The sequence below is a fragment of the Triticum urartu genome, chromosome 4A (genome assembly GCF_056163025.1).
Source record: "Triticum urartu cultivar PI428250 chromosome 4A, HENAU_Tu73, whole genome shotgun sequence".
NCBI lineage: Eukaryota > Viridiplantae > Streptophyta > Magnoliopsida > Poales > Poaceae > Triticum > Triticum urartu.
Window position 1 is genome coordinate 462,634,976 of NC_141876.1, and position 12,218 is coordinate 462,647,193.

Consider the following 12,218-nt stretch of genomic DNA (forward strand, 5'->3'; position numbering starts at 1 on the left):
AAGACCTTGGAGAGAGGCATCACAAAAGACCTCGTACGGCTTGGATTCATCAGGCGGAGTCAGAACTGGTGCAGTGATCAATTTCTCTTTCAAAGTGTTGAAAGCAATATCACACTCCGGAGACCAAACATACTTGACGTGCTTCTGGAGAAGATTAGAGAGAGGCTTCGCGATCTTAGAAAAGTTTTCAACGAATCTTCGGCAATAGCTTGCGAGACCAAGAAAACTGCGGAGTTGCTTCACGTTCTGAGGAGGTTCCCAATTCACAATTGCAGACACCTTCTCAGGATTCACGGCAATGCCCTTGGCAAAGATGATATGACCAAGATAAAGAACCTCATCGAGCCAAAATTCACATTTGGAGAACTTGGCGTAGAACTTGTGTTCTCTGAGCTTATCAAGAACCAAACGCAAATGCTTGGCATGATCTTCCTTATTCTTGGAGAAAACCAGAATGTCGTCGAGATAGACCAAAACGAAGTCATTGGTGTAGGCGTTGAAGATGAAGTTCATCATGCGAGAGAACGTCGGAGGAGCGTTGCGAGACCAAAAGACATGACAGTGTATTCATATGAACCAAAGCTTGTCCTAAAAGCCATCTTGGGAATATCTTGCTCACGGATTCGAATCTGATGATAACCCATACGGAGATCAAGCTTGGAGAATACTTGGGCACCTTTGAGTTGTTCGAACAGCTCATTGATGTTGGGAAGTGGATATTTGTTCTTGATGGTCTTCTTGTTCACTGGACGGTAATCAACACAAAGTCGGTCCGTTCCATCCTTCTTCTTCAGAAAAAGAACACCACAACCCCACGGATAAGAACTAGGCCGGATGAGACCCATTTTCTCTTGAATATCGAGTTGCTTCTTCAGCTCCTTCTACTCTTCAGGTCCGAGCTTGTAAGGACGTTTGCACATAGGTTCCGTACCAGGCTCAAGATCAATAACGAATTCAACTGGCCGGTGCGGAGGCATTCCTGGGAGCTCTTCTGGAAAGACGTCTTGATATTCGCAAATGACTGGAATTTGCGAGATAGCATCGAGTTAACCCTTCTCATTGAGAGAAAACAGACGGATGGTATCGTCATTCGCGGCAAAGACAATTACATCCTCAGATGAATGAGTTAATTGAATCTGCCTGGCTGCACAATCAAGCTGAGCCTTGTGCTTAGAAAGCCAATCCATCCCGAGAATAAGATCAATATCCGAGTTACCAAGAACCATTGGAGAAGCCAGAAACTTGAAATCACCCATCATGATAGAAACATCCGGGACTATTGAAGTAGCCCTCATAGACTTAGCCGGAGAAACCACTCCCATAGGTTTACCCAACATTTGTGAAACGAAGTCATGCTTGGAAACAAATGATCTTGACATGAAACAATGCGATGCACCAGTGTCAAAAAGAACTTTTGCTGGAAAAGAGTTAACTGGAAAGTTACCCATGATGACATCTGATGATTCCTCTGCCTGAGCTGCATTCAGCAAGTTGACCTTGGCATGCTTGGGGTTATGCTTGACCACAGCTGTACTTGCCGATCTGACAGGAGGAGGAGGAGGAAGATGCCTCTGGTTGAAACACTTGTTGGCATAGTGACCCTTCTGTTGGCACTTGTTGCACGTGACCTCTGAAAGAGGACGGTGATACGGAGCACTCGATCTTGGAGCTTGAGACGAAGTCTTGTTCTGAAAGCCAGGGTTGGGTGGGTGGGAAGAACCACTGCCACCTTTGCTCTTCTGCTGATACGGCTGACGGAACGGAGGAGGAGGAAGCCAATACTTCTGCTACTTGGCCACTTGAGTAGAGGAAGGAGGAGTAACATCTCTGACTCGCTTCTTGGAAGCATCACACCTCAACTGAGCAGCCTCTTGCTTCAGTGCCATGTTGTAGAACTCATCGTATCTCAAGGGCTCAAAGAGGACAAGAGCGAGCTGAATATCTTCTCTGAGACCACCCCTAAACTGATATATCATGCTCTTCTCATCAGGGACGTCCTGCTTGGCAAAGCGGGCGAGCTTCTGGAACAACTTGTTGTAGTCATAGACAGACAAAGAGCCTTGCTTCAGACTGCGGAATTCCTCACGCTTGCTTTCAACCACGCTCTGGGGAATATGATGAGCCCTGAAATCTCGACGGAAATCATCCCAAGTGATAACACGTCCACCTCTGGAGTCCTTGTACTGCTGGAACCATTCTGCAGCTTGATCTTTGAGTTGGAAGGAAGTGAACTTAACAAAGTCCTCAGGCCTGACATTACTGCACTTGAAATGCTTGCACAGATCCACAAGCCAATCGTCAGCATCGGTTGCCTCAACACAATTGCTGAAAGTCTTTCGCCTGTTAGCAAGGAACTGGTTGAGTGTAGCAAAGTGACTCTGATTGCTGCCTTGATTCCCTTGACTGCCTTGATTGCGCTCTTGAAGAATTTGCATGATCAACTGTGTGTTTGCATTGGTTGCGGCCATCACAGCTTGCCATGCCTCCGGAGGAGGGGGAGGTGGTGGCGGATCAGGATTCGGAGTCGTGCGCGTTGGAGGAGCCATCCTGAAGAGGTTGACCACCATTAGCACATTGATAGACAAATATTGAAGCTGAATCCAATGGAATGAAAATTGCAACATATAGTCTTCACATCCGAACAAAATGAACGAATGCATTCCTCTTGAAATGGTCACATATCCATAAATTGAGAAGCCACGTAGAATTAAGGTAGAGAAATAAATCAACAAGGTACGGATCAAGAAGAATAATCGGTAAGAAATCCCAATCTCAAACCAATATGCGTGGAAGAAGAACTAGAGCTACTAGAATTCCCACCTATGAAACTCCCGAACCTTTCCGGTTATGCAATCAGGTGTTGGGGATACAGGGGAAGCATAATATCTCACCCAAACTAGCAATTCCTACATCCAGCTATATCCATCCTTCAACACATAACCAAGAAACCTTCGGAAACCATCTACCTCAACCTTCGAAAAGCATCCGTTATACAAGTTATGGCGATACTCCCGAACTCCCACCCCAGTACTGGGTGGCGTCGAGGTTATCTCACCAACGAACTGCATAAAAGAGATTTTCGATGTCGGCGTACTAAACTCAGGTATTCCAGAACTGCAACGATAAAATTATGATGACAACACCTCAGAGCTCAACTCCCCGGGACACTTCCACTAAACCCCTGACAGGAGGCACCAAGACAATGTTCTCATAATAAAACCATCGGAACGATTCTAAGATACCCGCGTGATCCTAAAAAAAATTTAGTGAAATTTGAGAAGAGAAGAGTCAAAACTCTGCGTCAGGATGCCTTACCAGAGCGATGAGGAGACTGGGAAGTAAAAAGAATTCCTAATCTCTCCGATATATAATTCCTAATGACTCAAAACATTTTTCTAGACACAACTCGGCCGCTAAAACGATCAAGCAATGGGGCTCCTAAGGTCGGGGAAGGCTCTGATTACCAACTTTTAACACCCTCGATGCGACTATAGCTCCCACGTGTCGAGGCACGACTTAGAGACATAATCGCATTGAAGGCATATGTCGCAAGTTAGGCAATCTTCACAAACATCCCATGTAATATAATAATAAAAGGGGAGATAACATAGTTGGCTTACACTCGCCACGTCAATCAAGTACATAAATAACATTACATCATCCAAACACTCATGGCCCGACTACGGCGCCAAAATAAAAGAGAACCCAACATGCGACAACGGTCCCGTTCACCCCCAACTGGGCACCACTACTGATCATCAGGAAAGGAAACATAGTAACGTTGAGAGTCCTCGTCGAACTCCCACTTGAGCTCATACGCGTCTCCTGGAGCGGAATCATCAGGCCCTGCATCTGGTGTAATAGTAATCTGTGAGCCACAGGGACTCAGCAATCTCGCACCCTCGCGATCAAGACTATTTAAGCTTGTAGGTAAGGCAAGGTAAATATAGGTGGAGCTGCAGCAAGCGACTAGCAAATATGGTGGCTAACTTATTCGCAAAAGAGAGCGAGAAGAGGAGGCAAAGCACGAGCGAGAAACTAGAGAACAACCTGCGCAAACATTACTCCAACACCGTGTCCACTTCCCGGACTCCGCCGAGAAGAGGCCATCACGGTAACACACTCAGTTGATTCATTTTAATTAATTAAGGTTCAAGTTATCTACAACCGGACATTAACAAATTCCCATCTGCCCATAACCGCGGGCACGGCTTTCAAAAGTTCAAATCCCTGCAGGGGAGTCCCAACTTAGCCCATGACAAGCTCTCACGGTCAACGAAGGAATAGACCTCCTCCCAAGACGTTCCGATCAGACTCGGTATCTCGGTTACTCAAGACAACTCCGACAATGGTAAAACAAGTCCAGCAACACCGCCCGCTGTGCCGACAAATCCCGATAGGAGCTGCACATATCTCGTTCTCAGGGCAAACCGGATAAGCTAAGCGTATGGGAGCCAACATAACCCAAGTTGCCAAGGGACGGCCCCGCACGGTGCTCTAGGTTGGACCAACACTCAGAGGAGCACTGGCCCGGGGGGGTTAAAATAAGATGACCCTTGAGTCTGCGAAACCCAAGGGAAAAGGCTAGGTGGCAAATGGTAAAACCAATGCTGGGCATTGCTGGAGAAGTTTTATTCAAGGCGGCTGTCAAGGGGTTCCCATTATAACCCAACCGCGTAAGGAACGCAAAATCCAGGAACATAACACCGATATGACGGAAACTAGGGCGGCAAGAGTGGAACAAAACACTAGGCGAGAGGCCGAGCCTTCCACCCTTTACCAAGTATATAGATGCATTAAGATAACAAAGTAATATAATGATATCCCAACAAATAAATAAATGTTCCAACAAGGAACGGCCTCCAATCTTCACCTGCAACTAGCAACGCTATAAGAGGGGCTGAGCAAAGCGGTAACATAGCCAATCAACGGTTTGCTAGGACATGGTGGGTTAGAGGTTTGACCTGGCAATTTGGGAGGCTTGCAAGAAAGTGGTAGGCATCGTAGCAATGGCATAGCAAAAGAGCAAGCAAACTAGCATAGCAAAGATAGTAGTGATATTGAGGGTATGATCATCTTGCCTGCACAGTTGTCAGAGTTGACTGGATCCTCGAAAGCAAACTCAACGGGCTCCTCGTTAGCGAACTCGTCTCCCGGCTCTACCCAAACAAGACAAACAAGAAACAAGGATACAATCAACCACGTGCAAACTCAAACAACACGATGCAAAGATGATATGCTATGCGGGATGCAAAATGCAAGATATGACAGGAAATGCATGAACCTGGCCTCAACTTGGAATTCCAAGTGTGCCACTGGAAATATGAGATGAAATCGCTTGAAAGCGATATAAAGAACGCCGGAATCGGAGTTACGGTTTGGAAATGGCAAGCGATTCAAAAATGACACCGGTCTACGAATTACAGCAAGTAGGCATCTAAATGCAATGAGATGAACATGTATGCAAATGCAATGCACATGATGACATGATATGAGATGCATGACAACGACAACAACACACGGAGACAAAAACCCAAACCCGAGGAAATAAATATAACTTAATGCCGGAAACGGCAAGAGTTGGAGTACAAATAGGGAAAGTTACATCCGGGGTGTTACATTCTACCTCATCAACTACTTCCCAACCCACATGTTAATGACATCCTAACCATGCAATGTTTGAGGATTGGAACTAATGCATAAAAACTGGGTATGAGAAGAGTATGATCAATGTGTTACTTGCCTTGCTGACGATCTGCAAAACCTAGGGACTCGTAGTAGCACGCTTCGCACTTCGGGTGTTCTATCACAAACATACAATAACATACATAAGCAACATGCAAAGGGTGCAAGCAAAACTCAAATAAAAGAGATTGACCAGAAAGTTTAACTTAAGAACTCCGGTTAGCAAAAAGAATCAAATCAAACGGAGCAACGAAACTCAAACGGCGAAAGAGAAAAGCTTCGTTTTACTAATCTGAACATAGGTCAAATTTTACAGTAGCAAAAACTTATTTAAGTTGGTTAAGCGGAAAGAGGGTTTCGAGACGAAACTCTAGGCGCTTGAATCGCCTGATTCCAACTAACGAGCGAGAAGAAAAACAGAAACTAAGATCGGATTAGAAATCGCGATCAGAGAAATCGCGGAATAAATCCGATAAAAGAAAACTGACGAACAGACTAACTAACAAGCGTTCATTAGCTGTATCTAACGGGCAAAGAACCGTTCGTTAAAACGAACGTGCGGACAAACGTCCGCTAACTAGAAGAACCGAGAAAAACCGGTGAATCTGAAAAAAAACGGATCCAGGGTTTCTAAAAAAAGAAAACCGAATGGTTTTTATAAAAAAAAACTAGCGGCGGAGTCCGGTGGCTACCTCCAGCGAGGGCTCCGGCGGGGCGGGGTGCAGTCGGCGGGGCGGCGACTCACGGGGGCGGCGGCGGCGGCGGCTGGCACGGCGCGGGGCGGCGGCGGCTGCAGGCGGCGCGAGCGGCGGTAGTGGGGTGGTGTTGGGGGGGGTGGCGGCGGTATTTAAAGGGGAGGGGGGTGGCGGCTGCTTGGGGGAGGGGGCAAGGCAGCGGCGGCGGGGGGGAGTCCGGCTCGGACTTGAAGTCCGGGTCGGCGGCGGCGCACGCGCGCAGGGAGGCGGCGGCGGCTGCGGGCGGCCTGGCTTGGCTGGGCCTTAGGCCCAGTCGGGCGCGGAACTCTTTTTTTTTAAATAATTACGCCGACCGAAATAAAATCCTAAAAAAATAAATAAAAACCTAAAAATGCCAAAACAAATTTTCACCATCTAAATAAAATATTTAGAACGGGATAAACATTTTCTTGGCCGTAAAATGCAATTTTGAAAACGTGCAATTTTTCTAATGCAAATAAAATCCAAATAAAATCAAATAGAAACAAATAAATGATTTTAATATTTTCCCTCCTTATTTCAATTATTTTGGAGAAGTCATATTATCTCCTCTCATATATTTTAATATGAAATATTTTCCGGAGGGAAAAATAATTAAAATCACAATCCTCGTTTCATTTTTTGATAAAAATCAAATATGAAAACCGGGAAATCCCCAACTCTCTCCGAAGGTCCTTGAGTTGCTTAGGATTTCGAGAATTGCGGAGCGAAAATGCAATAAAATATGATATGCATGGATGACTTATGTATAACATTCCAAATTGAAAATTTGGGATGTTACAAACCTACCCCCCTTAAGATGAATCTCGCCCTCGAGATTCGGGTTGGGTAGAAAATAGGTGCGGGTGGTCTTTGCGGAGATCATCCTCTCGTTCCCAGGTGGCTTCATCCTCGGTATGGTGGCTCCACTGAACTTTGCAAAACTTGATAACTTTACTGCGAGTGACTCTGCTGGCAAACTCAAGATTCTTTACTGGCTTTTCCTCGTAAGTCAAATCATTGTCCAACTGAATTGCCTCCAAGGGTACTGTATCCCTTAACGGTATATCGACCATATCAGCATGACACTTCTTCAGCTGTGAAACATGGAACACATCATGAACTCCTGACAATCCTTCGGGTAATTCCAACTTGTAGGCAACTTCTCCCATCCGTTCCAAAACACGATACGGTCCTACAAATCTCGGAGCTAGTTTCCCCTTAACTCCAAAACATTTCACTCCTCGCAAGGGAGATACTCGCAGATATACTCTGTCTCCAATTTCATAAGTTACCTCTTTGCGTTTTGAGTCCGCATAACTCTTCTGTCTGGACTGCGCAATCTTCAGTCTATCGCGAATCAATTTAACCTTTTCCTCAGACTCCTTGATCAAGTCTGGTCCAAACAATTGTCGGTCTCCTACCTCGTCCCACATCAACGGTGTTCTGCACCTGCGTCCATACAGGGCTTCAAACGGTGCCATCTTCAAACTGGCTTCGTAGCTATTGTTGTACGAGAATTCTGCGTAAGGCACATTGTCATCCCAACTTGATCCATAATCTAGCGCACAGGCTCTCAACATGTCCTCCAGAATTTGGTTCACTCTCTCAGTCTGTCCATCTGTCTATGGGTGAAAAGTTGTACTGAACTCTAACCTTGTTCCCAAAGTCTGATGTAACTGATGCCAGAACTATGAAGTAAACTGTGTTCCTCTATCTAATACGATGGTTCTCGGAACTCCATGCAGACATACGATCCTGGACATATAAATCTTGGCCAACTTTACACTAGTATAAGTGGTTTTCACTGGGATGAAGTGAGCCACTTTGGTCAAGCGATCAACTACTACCCATATGGAATCATATCCTGCTTTGGTCCTAGGCAATCCAGTGATAAAGTCCATGCCCAGTTTATCCCACTTCCATTCGGGTATCGGCATAGGCTGTAACAGTCTTGCTGGCTTTTGATGTTCTGCCTTCACTCTCTGACATACATCACATATGGCTACATACTCGGCAATATCCTTCTTCATACCGGTCCACCAGAAATGTTCTTTCAAATCCAGATACATCTTGGTGTTTCCTTGGTGTATCGAGTATGGTGAGTCATGAGCCTCTTGAAGTATTAACTTCCTGATCTCCTGGTTATTGGGCACATAAACTCGATCCTCAAACCATAAGGTATCGTTCTCATCTTCACGAAAACCTTTGGCATTTCCTTTGCCCATCTTCTCCTTTATTTCAGCAATCTCCTTGTCATCCTTCTGAGCTTCCCAAATCTTGTCCAGCAATGTCGACTGGACCTCCATTGCTGCAACGAAACCTCTAGGAACAATCTCTAATCGAAGTTCCATGATATCCTCTGCTAACTCCTTCGGCAATCCCTTACCTTCAAGGATATTAGCATAACTCTTCCTGCTCAAGGCATCTGCTACAACATTAGCCTTTCCTGGGTGATAGTGTAGCTTCATATCATAATCCTTTATAAGCTCCAACCATCTCCTCTGCCTAAGGTTCAGTTCCTTCTGGGTGAAAATGTACTTCAAACTCTTGTGGTCCGTGTATACATCACATCGGTTTCCAATAAGGTAATGTCTCCACGTCTTCAATGCATGCACTACGGCTGCTAACTCCAAATCATGCGTGGTACAGTTCAACTCATGAGGTTTTAGTTGTCGTGAGGCATACGAAACAACTCTTCCATCCTGCATAAGTACACATCCAAGTCCTAAGCGAGAGGCATCGCAATACACTTGGAATTCCTTATGTATATCCGGCAGTGTTAGCACTGGTGCCGTAGTCAACCGTTCCTTCAACTCCTGGAAACTTGCCTCGCAATCTTCTGTCCATTTAAACTTAGTATCCTTCTTTAACAGTTCAGTCATTGGCTTCGCAATCTTGGAAAAGTTCTCAATGAATCTCCGATAGTAACCTGCGAGTCCAAGGAAACTGCGGACCTCGCCAACTGAGGTGGGTGCCAACCATTCAGTGACTGACTGAATTTTGCTGGGGTCTAGTGCTATACCTTCTCCCGATATAACATGTCCAAGGAACCCGACTTCCTTCAACCAAAACTCGAATTTGCTAAACTTAGCATACAACTGGTGTTCCCTAAGTTTCTCGAGAACTAAATGCAAATGCTCCTTATGCTCCTCTTCATTCTTCGAGTATACCATAATATCATCAATAAACACCACAACAAACTTGTCCAAATACTCCATGAACACCTTGTTCATCATGCTCATGAAATAAGCAGCGGCATTAGTCAGTCCAAATGACATGACCGTGTACTCGTATAATCCATACCATGTTGTGAACGCTGTCTTTGGTATATCCTTCTCACGTATCTTCAACTGATGGTATCCCGATCTCAAATCGATCTTCGAGAACACTTTAGCTCCTTGTAACTGATCGAACAGATCATTGATCATCGACAGTGGGTACTTGTTCTTAATCGTCACTTCATTCAAGGCTCGATAATCAACAACCATCCTTAGGGATTTATCCTTCTTTTCCACCAAAAGCACAGGGGCTCCCCAAGGTGATGAACTTCTTCGAATGTATCCTTTTTCCAATAACTCCTTGATCTATTTCTTAATTTCCTCCAGATCATTTGCGGGCATCCGATAGGGTCTCTTGGATATTGGTCCTATTCCTGGCAACAGCTCTATCAAAAACTCAATGTCTCTATCCGGTGGCATGCCTGGTAACTCCTCAGGAAAAACATCCCGATAATCCTTCACTACAGGCACTTCCTCCTGAACAACTCCCATAAGGGCATTCACTTGGCTCCTCCTAGGCACATGCCTAGATAGATACTTAATCCTTTTTCCCTCCGGGGTGGTGAGATAAATCGACTTACTAGCACAGTCAATGCTTCCTCCATACTTTGACATCCAGTCCATACCTAATATCACATCCAATCCTTGTGACTCCAAGATAATTAGGTCAGACAGAAAAACATGTGTGCCAATGGTTAGGGGTATCTGGTCGCACCATCGACTAGCCATATATTCTGCTCCAGGTGAGCTTACTAACAGAGGGGTCCTAAGGGTTTGGGTTGGTAGTTTAAACTTATCCACAAATCCCCTTGATATATATGAATGCGATGCACCAGTATCGAAAAGAACAAGGGCGGTAAATGACTTAACCAAAAACTTACCTATTACCGCGTCCGGCTGCTCTTCAACCTCCTCCACATTAATGTGGTTCACCTGTCCTTTGTTGAATGGATTAGGCTTCTTCCCAGCACTACCATTTCCGTTTCCATTATTTCCTTCAGGGCACTCCGTGGAGTAGTGTCCAGTCTTCCCGCACTTGAAGCAAGTAACATGACTTAGGTCTCTTTTGGTGGGTGTGGCTGGATTGGGGCGGTTCTGGTTATTGTTGGTTCCGTTCCCATTCTTAGAACCATTGTGATTATGCATTCCACCTCCTGTGTGGTTGTGGCCTCCATGGTTATGAACAAGTCCTCCTGAATTCGGGGTTAGGCGTGGCTTCTGCTGGGCTCCTGAGTTATACTTCCCTTGTCCATACTTTCTCTTGCGGCTCTCAATCTGCTGCTGCTTCCCTTCAATCATAAGAGCCTTATCTACCAACTCGTGGTAGTTGTTGAAGGTTGCTACCATCAACTGCATGCTCATCTCATCATTCAGCCCTTCCATAAACTTCTCCTGCTTCGTGGTGTCTGTGGCCACATCATCAGGGGCATAGCGAGATAACTTGCTAAACTCATCCACGTACTGAGCCACAGTACGGTTCCCCTGGCGTAGGTTACGGAACTCCCGCTTCTTCATCTGCATAGCTCCAGTTGAGACATGGGCCGTGCAGAAAGCTTGCTGAAACTGGTCCCAAGTCACCGTGGCTATGGGGAAAGTGGCCGTGTAATTCTCCCACCATGATGCTGCTGGTCCATCCAACTGATGTGCAGAAAAATGCACCTTCTCAGCATCAGTGCATCCCGCAGTGGTAAACTCCCTTCCAATCCTGCGGAGCCAATCATCTGCAACTATAGGCTCGGTGCTACTAGAAAACACCGGCGGTTGTAACCTTAGAAAACGGGCTAGGTTGTCCACTGGCGGCGGGTTGTTGTTGTTGTTGCCCTGGTTTTGAACTAGCAATTGCATCAAAGTGTTCTGGTGCTGGATCAACTGGGTGAGCTCCGGTGGGAAAACAAAACCGGTGTCACGTCTCGGAGGCATTTGATGGGTTTAGATGGAAGAGATCAGAATATAAAAGAGGTCTAATGGGAAAACACTACCCATATGCACATGAGACAAACACAAAAATTTCACTCAATCAATCAAGCAAGGGCATACAAACGGTCTAGAACTATCGCAAAAGTGCTCATCTACTACTAATTACATGGGAAAATACTACTAATATTGGGTGGTCATCTAGAAATTTTGATCGGTGGAAGACTCCATGATGTCTGCTCCAGCTTCGTCTTCAAAGTCATCATCACTAGGATCGGAATCGGTGTCGTCGATGATGATGTAGTCCTCGGGGCGTATCTCCTTGGGTTCTTCTTCTTCTATTGGTGCTGGTCCTCCCATGAATACTCCGATCTTCTTGACTAGGTCGTCATTCTTCTCCAGTAGTGTCCTGATTTCCTCCTCATATCCATCGCATGTAAACTTGAGTTCTTCCTCTAGCTCGATGATTCTAGTCTTCGCCTTCTTCAAGTCCATCATGTCCGCACACATCTGGTTCTCCTGACGTCGAATGTGCTAGTTTAACTCCTAGATGAAAGCTGCAATGGATCTATCCTTCCTGGTGCTGATTACTTCCCATTGCTCATCTCGGCGCCCACATATTTGG